Source organism: Juglans regia, chromosome 10, assembly GCF_001411555.2.
Source record: "Juglans regia cultivar Chandler chromosome 10, Walnut 2.0, whole genome shotgun sequence".
In the NCBI taxonomy this organism is placed as follows: domain Eukaryota; kingdom Viridiplantae; phylum Streptophyta; class Magnoliopsida; order Fagales; family Juglandaceae; genus Juglans; species Juglans regia.
Genome location: NC_049910.1, coordinates 34,055,052 through 34,066,244, shown reverse-complemented (window position 1 = coordinate 34,066,244; position 11,193 = coordinate 34,055,052). Strand labels below are relative to the sequence as shown.

The window sequence follows — 11,193 nt, the reverse complement described above, 5'->3', positions numbered from 1 at the left end:
CTGGACTTTTTTACTGAACGAATTAATTCGATACTGCCTTTGTCCCAATTATCATATTTGCTTTTGTTTATTTATTGTTCAATGATAATTTAGGATATGGATGAACCCATAATTTGATGCTTTTCTATCTAACGCATAAAAAATTATCCTATTTCTTTAATTTGTTGGTTGGGTGGGTGGGTGGGTGGGAAGATCAAGGTGGAGGCATGTCTCATCATCACTGGAAGAACGTATTTGATTCTTATTTTACTGGCAAAGATGGGGGGTGCCCAGGAAACATTGAAATACCAAATTTCAGACTATTTTTCTTTTGTTTTCAGTATCGAATCTCAAATATACACCACAATATATCAAGTGGTGACAACAACCCTGTACCACACAAACCAGCAGCTTTACATAACAGTTAGAGATGGAGGAAATTAATCAGGAAGGTTTTGCTGAAAGGCAAGTTTACTTGCATGATTCAATGAAATTCACTTCCCTTGTTTGTTTCCTTAAGGATAATGAAATTTACTTGCTGGTGCTGCAGGCTTAGAGATCCACAACCAGATTGTTCTGCATTCTCAGAAGCCAGTTATGGACATTCTACACTGAAGATTAAAAATACGACACATGCATTCTACCGTTGGAACTAATGATGATGGGGAAAAAATGGCAACTGAATCGTTTCATATTCCACCATCATTAATGGTGTGCAAAACCATTCCTTGCTTTTTTTCAGTTGAAATCATCAGTCGGAAGAGAGAAAGAAAGAAAACTTCAGCTATTCAGAACTGAGCCCACAATTTATGCTGAGTTCACACACACTGAATTCTAACATCAAAATGTAGTATGAAAAGCCAGCTTCAGTCATTGAACATAAGTGTCATTGGCTATGAGGACATGCAGACTATTTATTGATTAATTACAAGGCATGCATATTGATAGACAAGATGATGAGGATTGATTACATCCAGCCTAGTCTGCTTTAGATGTATGACAAGATGTATGATATAGGAGGGTATTCACTTTTACTGGTCTCAGTGAAACTAGCCTGCAATGTGTTGTCCAACTTTCACCAGCCGTTAAATTCAAAATTAAGGAACCCTACTGTGACGCTGATATTTAGGCTACATCGGGTAGCAAAGTCTTCTCAACACTCTTCAAGTATTTTCGTGCTTATGAAAATATTTCACATGCCAAACAATTTAAAATATTCTCAATGGAACCCACAAACCCATTTCAATATCTACTCATAACTATTCACTAACATTCTCAACACTTCTCAGGTATTTCCACTACCCAAACGTAGCGTGAATTGATAATCAATGATCTAACTATACTGGTCTATAGGATAGCAACTACTCAGTTAATTGATAATTAATGATCTGTTAATTTTTTCTTCTGTGATGCTGATACTTAGTGAATTACCCTCTATCTTTATGATAGGAAAATATCTTTAACATGTTTGATTTCTGAAATACATGGCAAGCAATACTAGAAGGAGAAAACTTAAGAAGCATTATCCAAGGAGCATGGTTGGCCTCATTGCCATTTAGGATAAGAGTTAAAGCACCTCAATTATGCTGGATTTATACATTTTCACAAGGGAGTGGAGTTGCAGAGAAAGATATGATTGACCCGAGGTACATCTCATGATATAGTTGTTATCTCTCTTATATGATATATGATATATGCATTCTTCAGCTTGTGCCATCGAGCCTGTTTAGAGCTGTTATGGGAACACGACACTCATATGGCAAATTGGCAGCAATGAAAATTAAAAATTATCAAAATTATAAATAAATAAAAAAACCATAGATAAATTTTTAAAAACGAAAATCATAAAAAGTGAAGAGTTAATTGTAAAAACGTTAAAATAAATGTCCTTTTGGCTTAAACAACTATTTTTGAAAGTATTTTATTAAAAGGAATCATTTTGTAACTTTTGTCTTTCTAAGAAAATTCGATATATTACAACTGTTTGATGGTATGAGGGTGATTGCAAATTGAACCAGATGGATCGTAGTAGGGTAAGATGCAATCACTCACACGATGTTGTAATTAACTCCAAAAGGTGCAAAAGGCACAGCATTTCGCATAGCCAATCAACTCAAGCATTTACAGCGATCCAGCTGAGGTGCAACTTTTGAGAAGGCGAAAATTTCAGGTAGGAACTTCAGAGAAGCAATTTGCAAACCAAAACACTGCCAGGAATGTAAAAATCTCATGCAGCTAGATTTAGATTCGGAATCATCCATATGATTCCATGCGATTTCGGCCCTTCGGGCAAAACGATAGGGTCCTTTACGATAGGGTCCTTTCGGGCAATCTGTGCTACGTAAAACTAATTCATTGCACGCTTTCCTCTTAGCTTGGTTGCTGTCTTTTGTGAAAGGAGTGTGAGTGGAAGTGAAACTCTGTAGTCTGTAGTAGTAGTCTGGGCAGGAGGAAGGAAGAATCTGAAAAGGGCGGCAGAGGAAGAGAAGTTCCATCTCCAGGATGGTCAAACCATCACGCAAGTGCTTTCTCTTCGAGTTCTTAGAACCGCAGTGGGAGTTCAACTTGACCTCCAATTTTAATCAGAATCGAACGTCGAAATTGGATATTCGACTCTGTCGGTTAGAGCTCAGCCCCAGATACAAGAAGAGATTTTCTTTGATTTTCACTTAAAAAATTCTTTGGCAGCCGGATGCGGATGCTCTTACGCTCTGTAAAAATCACGCGCGCCCGGACCCCTTTTCTCTATCGCTTGGCTTTTTCCTTAACGCTCTCTCTCACTGTCTCTGCACCACTGCCGAAGATCAACCTCGTCTCTCACGCCATCCCTACACATAAAAGGCAGCTCTTCTTCTCTTTGCCTCTCGCTCGGTCCTTCCTGCCGGAAGTAAACTCCCGCTGTCTCCCTATCTCGCACGGCCGGAAGTAACTCTCTCACGCTCGGACTCCTGCATCGCTGAGAGCCCAGGTGATCTCTCTTTCTGTCTCTGTCTCTGTCTCTGTCTCTGTCTCTCGCTCTCGCCCTGTCTGTCATCCCAAAGTGTGTGCATAGCCGCACCAACGAAGACCAAGTGTTTGTGTGCTGGTGTGTATGGCTGTGCAACCAGCCTTGTGGCTGTGGAGTTTTACCCATTCTAACTCCTTCGTATGGCTCAATACTTCGGTAAGAAAAAATATTTATATCAGCCTACTATTTATCACACACTCAACACACTTAGTGTATTGAATTAAAAAAAAAAAAAAATTTGAATGCATGGTGTGTGGAGAGTGTAGGCTGATATATAAAATTACTCATTCGGTAATATATGCGATTGCAAGATTGAGGTTGCGTTTGGATGTTGAAGTGAGTTGAGTTGAGTTGAGTTGAGATAATAAAATATTGTTAGAATATTATTTATTATTATTATTATTATTTTGAGATTTGAAAAAGTTGAATTGTTTATTATATTTTGTATTGGAATTTGAAAAAGTTGTAATGATGAGTTGAGATGAGTTGAGATAAGTTGTGATTCCAAACGAAGCCTGAGTCATTGGGGTTAAAAATTATATTTTTTATAGGTAAATTGGGGTTAAAAGTTACAGGATTGAACTCTCAATACAGCCCCCACAGAGGGTCTAAACAGCCACGTCTATTGGATAATAATGCTGCAGAATTTTCTATAGTGGCCGAGTCTTACCCTTAGCAAACCTGAATTCGCATATCTATGTATGATGTAGTGATGCCACTTGAGTGGACTTGATTTAGAAACGTTCCTTGCACTTTAGAGCCTTAGGGTTTTGTGTAGACGTAGAGAAACAGTTAAGAACAAGCTAGGATCACAAAAGATCTGGAATTTTAAATTTTAGAATGTATGCCCCTTCAAACTTCTTCAATTTAAAGATTGTGCAGAAAGTTGCAGCCTTTAGGAATTGAAGGATGTGGTTTAAAGGAAGTTGAAAACTTTTTTATAGTCTTCTTTTTTCATCATTAATTTGAAAACTTAGTTAACATATTGATTAGAGATGAAATCCTAATCCTTCTTACCAACTACGGAAGGAAACAGATGAATTTTAGGGCAATCAGATTTGAAATCTGAAGGTTTTTGGTTACCTATGGCTGCAGGCCTTGAGGAGGGTTTACAATACTTTTTCCATGAGTTTCTTGATGAACTTAGCGAAAAGCAAGCTGAGAAGGGTGCAGACTTGGGAGAAAACAGAGTGTGTGCTCCTGGCAGCAATGCTAGGGTTTTATAAGGGTTAAACTGGCGTGACACCAGTTCTGGAACTCCTGTAATTGGGAGTTTTCTATTTCTGAGTTCAAATAAGTTTATTTCCTAAGTTTTTTGAGAGACAGTACATAGTTGGATCAATTTAATAGGTGGTCGGTTCACATGGTCGATGCTCGGGAGCCGAGCTCCTATGTGATCTGATCAATTTTTGGCACACTTTACAATTCATTCTTGTTAGGTTTAGGTTCATAATCACCATTCTTTGCGATTTCAGGTAAAACGATAGGGTCCTTCTGGGCAATCCATGCTGGGTAAATTCATTCATTGCATGCTTTCCTCTTAGCTTGGTAGCTATCTTTTGTAAAAGGCATGTGAGTGAAACTGTGTAGTAGCACTCCGGGCACATGAAAGGAGGAAGGAAGAATCTGAAGAGGGCAGCCAAGGAAGAGAAGTTCAATCTCCAGGATGGTCAAGCTATCATGCAAGTGCTGTCTCTTCGAGGTTCTAATCTCATTGAGGTACTCTTTTTTTCCTTAATTTTTTCCTCAACTGTTACTTTTACAGTTGCCTCTCTCTGTTTGCGTGTGTGAGGAATTAGCGCTAGCCCGACAAAGTTCTTAGCTTTTTGTGTATGATGTTAGTTAGATATTTGATCTTTTTATCTGCATTGCAAACGAGTTCTTAGCTTTTTGTGTATGATGTTAGTTAGATATTTGATCTTTTTATCTGCATTGCAAACGCATTTATGGGAATTTGTGAGTCACTGGGATTTCAAGTTACAAGTTTGAAATGGGTTTACCAAGGTCCTTGAATCTTTCTAGGAAAGCTGCTACAAAATGCCTTGGTGCAAAGATCCTATCAGTTTGAAGATCCCAAGCCTCGTGAATTTATGATTTTCTATTTTATTTTACCATGCTTCTACCCACACACACCCCCATCTCTCTATACCTAGCATTGATTAACTGGCACCAAGAAAAAGAAGGAAAAAATAAATATATATATTTTTGTTTGATAATTACCTTCTACATTTTGACGACTTTCTATCTTAGACTTATAAATAATTAGAAGTTGAGTGGATTCAAGCAAAGTCCATATACTACATAAAAGTGATCGGCTTGGGTGAATATTGAGCTAGGTAGTTTGCCAAAAAGTTGTAATGCTGTTTATCTACTCGTAATTCTTCTTCCTTGCCCTCTTTTTGAAATAGTTTTGTTTCTCTCTGTACACAATATGTCTCCACCTCCAAGTTTTAATCCTGATAGCTTTTTTTATCCATCTCTCTCAAGGTAATGGTTGGGCAAGGCGAGTAATCAATGGCATTGTTTCCGTCTAAGCTTCAAAAGAGCATGTGGATAAGACGAGGTGTGCTTCACATTAAAACTTCAAAATCAGAAAATTCTCGAATCCCATCTTGTTAAAGCTTTATTCCAAATACAGTTACAAAAAGGAAAATGCTACTTGGCCCCCTCAAACCTACCGCTCAAATTTACCGCTTGAATGTTTTATTTTATTTATTATTTTTTTCTTAATGGTTAAGGAAATGACTATTAGTGAAATTGTATATTTTTTTATTTTTTTTTAATGATTAAGGATGTTAAAAAATGTTTAAAAAAAATGAAAAAAAAAAAATTGCACTAGTGGTATGCCCCGCGGTAAACGCTGGGCAGCTGAATAGCACTACCCTTTACTAAAAGTATTTTGATGACATGGAATCTCACCGAGGCAGGGCGCTTCGAACCCATCCCTAGAATGTAAACTCCGGATTACATTTACCAAGAAAATTACCTGTCATTGTCTGGAATCTGAGGGTTAAGTCGTTCCCTCCAAGAAATCTGTAGAACTTCTAAATTTTCTTTAATTCTTGTAGTTGGTTATTATTACGTACCTCCAGTGGATCAATCATTGTACTTCAGTTTTTTACATTCATAACCTTACATGTGAAAAAAATAAAGCATTTCTATCATTGCATTAATTATTCGATGGACCTTAAACTCTATCATGGTATTGGTAACTACCAGTTTTTTCTTTAGGGGAACTGGGTAAACAAAAGTAGGGATCAAAGCGAATGGTAGTTCACTGGTTCTGTATTTTCTCTAGAGGTGCTGGACTCGAACCTGCATGAATTCCTTGAGGTTTTATTTTTTATTTTATTTTTTTATTTTTTGTCTATTTAAAAGTATGTTTAGGCCTTTTGACCATTCACTATCGATGGCAAGGTGCTCTCAAAAATGAATCAGGACTTTATTTCTATTAGAGTATTTAGGTATCACATTTCCATACTTGTATGGAAAAGAAAAGATATAGTAAATTTCCATTTGTTTTTGTTACTAAAGATGGTCCGAAGTGATTGAATGTATAGAAGATGGTGGAAGGGTGGGCGAGCGTTAAGATGGTTTATTATTTTTTGTTGTGATATTCTTGTAGCATCTTATAAGGACTAAATAACGAAATAGAGTAGCTCTTTCAATGTGCAGGTAGTTTTGTTGTGGTTGACGTAGGTGGAAAGGAAAAGGCTCTGGAATCAGGTAGCAAGGTGGCATGCCTTGTGTCCCAAGTTCACTTTTATGAACAAGTTCGCCCTCTTCAGAAATCTCCGGAAATTGGAATGGTGTATTTTCTTCACATCTTTACAACTGCAACTGATAAAATTATACTTGTTTAACCAATTATGCAAACCTTGTGAGGATGACGTGATTGGACTGAAAGTTTGATGTAAATGAATCAGTTAAATAATAGTAGCCGTAGCAGTTCATTTTTTCAATGCTCTCACTGGGAAACAGAAGCAAGTAAGCATCGCTGAATCATTTCATGTTTGCTATTTTTACGTTGCTTGTATTTTGCATCCCTCAACGCAGGCCCAAAATCTTCAAATCTACTCATTTGGAGGATTCTAGTGGAAGTTTGCGTGGGAAGACCTCCCTCCAAGCAAGAAGAGGATGAGCTTGAATCTAGTGATGAGGACTAGGGACTTGTAAAGACTGGCCATGATGGATCATTTTGAGCAAGAGCCATATATCTGTTCCTGCTTTCGCGTTCAGCATCTTGTAGAAATTTATCTTGCTTTGTGATCCCGTGTTGTGGTTTATAGATATGGGCTTTGCTCAGTGGTCCCGAACAAGAGCTTATTTTCTTTTTTCTCGTTGATTTCATGCAATGGATTGAAGAGTTGGCCTTAATCGGAGATCCTGAGGAATGACTTGTTTTATTTCTTCATCTGAAATTTGCAAGCTAGAAGAGTTGGCCCTGCTCATTGATCCTCAACAAGGGCTTATTTTGTTTCCTACTCAAAAACAATTTGCGAAAAAATTCATGTTTTTTGTTGTGATCTCATGCCCCTCTGCAATATTTTAAGACTATAGGTTAATCTGATCAAAAAGAAAAAAAATAAATGGTTGGTTCCTTAACTGTTCGATTATCCGATATGTAAGAATGATATCATGTGCACATAACACAATAGATCCGAGCTTAAAATTTCTAGTAGCATGTTATTTTATAATTGAACTTGCATAGAAAACTATCAGTATTTTGACTATTTTTATGAATACAATAATCCCATAAAAGTTGGAGTGTTGCATATCAAACTTGTGAATAGCTGTATGACTCTTCTAAAGTGAAAGGAATAGCTTACAAGAATATTGAGGTTGTTTTTTTTTCTCAGAATGGAACTGATTTAAGAAGGCTTCCAAAATTTACAATCTTCTAGCAGATAAGTAATCCAGTCATAAAATAAATTCTATTAAAATAAATTCACAAACTGACATGGATTCATCTAATACATTAGATCTATTTTACAATAAAAATAACTTTATAATCTAATATTATATCGTATCAAAGCATGTTAGTTTTTAAATTTATTTTTGTAGAATCTCTATAACATTTCTTCAATTGAAAATTTTTATTCATCATCTTCACACAACACACACTATACTTTTTTTTATTTTTTTTATTTTTTTCTCTTACCAAATGTGTAGTGTATGAATGATGAGTAGAAGAATTCAATTGGTTTAAGATATATAAAACCAAAATAGATTTTAAAAAAAAATGTGGTGTGTAGTATGTGGTGTGTATGGATGATGAATAACAAAGCTCTTCTTAATTAATATACAAAGATATTATGTCATAGATCAACATCAGAATTATTGATGCTATTTTATTTATATATATATATATATATATAGCTTAGAAGAATCGTTAGAATGTCATTGTTGACTAATTAATGCAAGTCTCCCATGGTCTCTATCTTCTAAAACGCATTATGAACTTTCCAAGTCTTCTTCTCTTCTTATCCTCAACTTATTGATTTTTTTTTTATTTATAAAATTTCATTGGCAATGTGCAATTTGTATTTTTTTTTTTTTCCTTTTTGAAAGGAAAATAAGCGTCATTTTGACGCTACGACGACTATGACTATCAGAGAAGAAAGTTCAGTATGAAACTTTTTTATTTGTCTTTTGGCCACAATGCATTGCATTATGAGGTTGCAGAGTATATGGGGAATTCCCCAAGCAGAATTTTTGCACAGATTTCACACAAGTTCTCTATTAAGTTACAATTCTTTCAATCTCCTGCAGACTGATTATCGCATGAATTTCTTTCAACTTCCTCACACGATTTGCAAATTCTTGAGATGTTCTAACATTTACTAATTTAGAAAATATTAGACCTTGGTCATATTAAGATATAAAATAAATAATAAAATCTAACTCTTTTCATCAGCTTAAGATTTTAGGATTAGTTGGGATTTTACATAGTATCAAATAAATCATCACTAATCTCAAAAGCTTCAGCTGATGGGGGACCTTGAGAACAATAGTCTACAATGATCATTCTCGATTCCTCTAGTTCTACCGTCTATTTGGGGTTTATATCTTTCTAACACCTTTCACACGAAATTTGAAAATTCTCGAGATAGTTATTCCCAAACCTAATCTACAAGAATTAGACCTTAAGAATAATTGCATGCAAAGACATTTCTCTCCCAATTCCCATCACCATCTATTCGACTACACATTCTCATTTTTTCCAACAATAATGCTCTCTCTAGTCATATTCCATCATTGTTGGAGACCTTGACAAAAATAGAATCATTGAATCTTTCTCAAAACAAGTTTTTCGGAAAAATATCCCACAACTAACCCAACTTGCTTTCTTGACAACTGTTCAACAATCTTCTCACAAGTTCAACACTGCATGGAAATCAATTTGAGAAAGTTTCCGAACAATTCATTTGATGGCAATCTAATAGACGGTACAATTAATTTGTAAAAGGCCTTAAGATGTTTTATTGGATTTTGAAAAATGAGAAAAAAAAACTGAATCAAAATATTACAAACTTTAAAAATTGTTTGAATATAATTTTTTAATATTATTTTTGTTTTGAAATTTGGAAAAGTTTTTATTTTTGTTTAATGATTAGATAATTGTTTGAATGTAAAAGGCCTTAAGCTTGCTTGAGCACTGCTAATTACAGAGATTTTGATATCATGATCATAATTAAAGAGATTTTTAAAAGGAACGCGTGTTTGACTAATCATATCAAAGTTTGTTAATCCTTGTCGTGAGTAGTTGTATGTTTCTTTCCTTTCTTTTCCACAACAAGTAGTTATCAAGTAATTTCCAAGTCTTTTCATCTTCTTGTCGGCATATTAAATTGTAAGTTGATAATTTTTCTTGTTTAAATCTCAGGTCTTGGAAGAGATCGACATTGGAATCTCTTTGTTAGTTATTACATGTCTCCCATGATATCTTATTTATGATAGAATTTTTAATTACACATAAATATTATTTTTTATTTATGAAAAAATAAAAAATAGAAGTGCATTTTAGAGTTTTATTAGAAAATTCGAAATTTATAAGTTATTAAAAACAAATCTACAACATAATTTATATATTTATTTATTACAATAATCAAAATTATTATAATTTATAATTAGAATAAAAAATGATGAGTTTCTTATATATGGAAAAATAAATAGATAAAAATAGCTTTTAAAAAAGAGAAATTATAAATTTCGGCCAACAATTTTCTAATATATTTTGGGATTTAAATTTGTTTATGATAGAATTTTTAAATGTTTTTTCTTTTCTTTTCTTTTCTTTTTTTATTTTTTTCTCTTTTTTTATGCATTTGTTTTATCATTTTTAATATATGGTACAATTAATTTATGTACAGAGATTTTGATATCACGATCAGAATTAAATGTATTTTTAAAAGGAACGCGTGTTTGACCTTTCCTTTTTTTTTTCATGCATTTGTTTTATCATTTTTAAATATTTTTTTTAAATCACAACATCAATAAAAACTACTTACTTAATCATTAAGTAAAATAAACCAGGCGTTACTTACTTACTACTGTCTCCGTTTGAGTTTTGTTGGAAATTAAGTAGTTGTGATTGGCTATGGATGATGTGCGTTCATAATAGGACTTGTCATTGGACAAAGGGTGACCGCAAGCAAAAGCAGCATGATTGTTTTGTAAAAGACCTTCGCAAAGAAGTTCTAATTAAGAACATTTTAAATGCATGGCTTGAATCAAAACTAAATATTGTTTTAAAAACACAAGAAATTTAAAATGAATCAAAATTATTAAGCTGATCTCCACACAAAAAGGCCGTTTTCATTTCAAAACAAATGAAAATATAAGATCTCGTCGGTATTAACGAAACCAAGAAGTCAGTATATCCAAACTATATATATATATATATATATATATATATATATATAAGAAAATGCTTTTTCCATCCACCGCTATTAAATCAAGATCAGAATTAAATAAAAAATTAAAATGATTATCAGACTCTAGCTAGCTAGCTATTCCTTGACTTCAGTCTTCAAGTTTCCTTTCTTTTCCACAACAAATTAATTATCAAGTTTCCTACCCACTACTCCAGTACTTGCTTCATTGCTTGCTTGAGCACTGCTAATTACTATATAAATAAAGAGCCCTTCGCTTCTTCTTCTCTCACTATCTCATCAACACTCTTAAAACATTATTAGTCCGAAACC

General features: G+C 34.2%; 1 pseudogene; it reads left to right on the top strand.

Annotated features, from left to right (window-relative positions):
• The first annotated feature begins 1,945 nt into the window (after window positions 1-1,945).
• LOC109014817 lies at window positions 1,946-7,451 on the top strand (annotated as a pseudogene).
• Window positions 7,452-11,193: the final 3,742 nt, after the last annotated feature.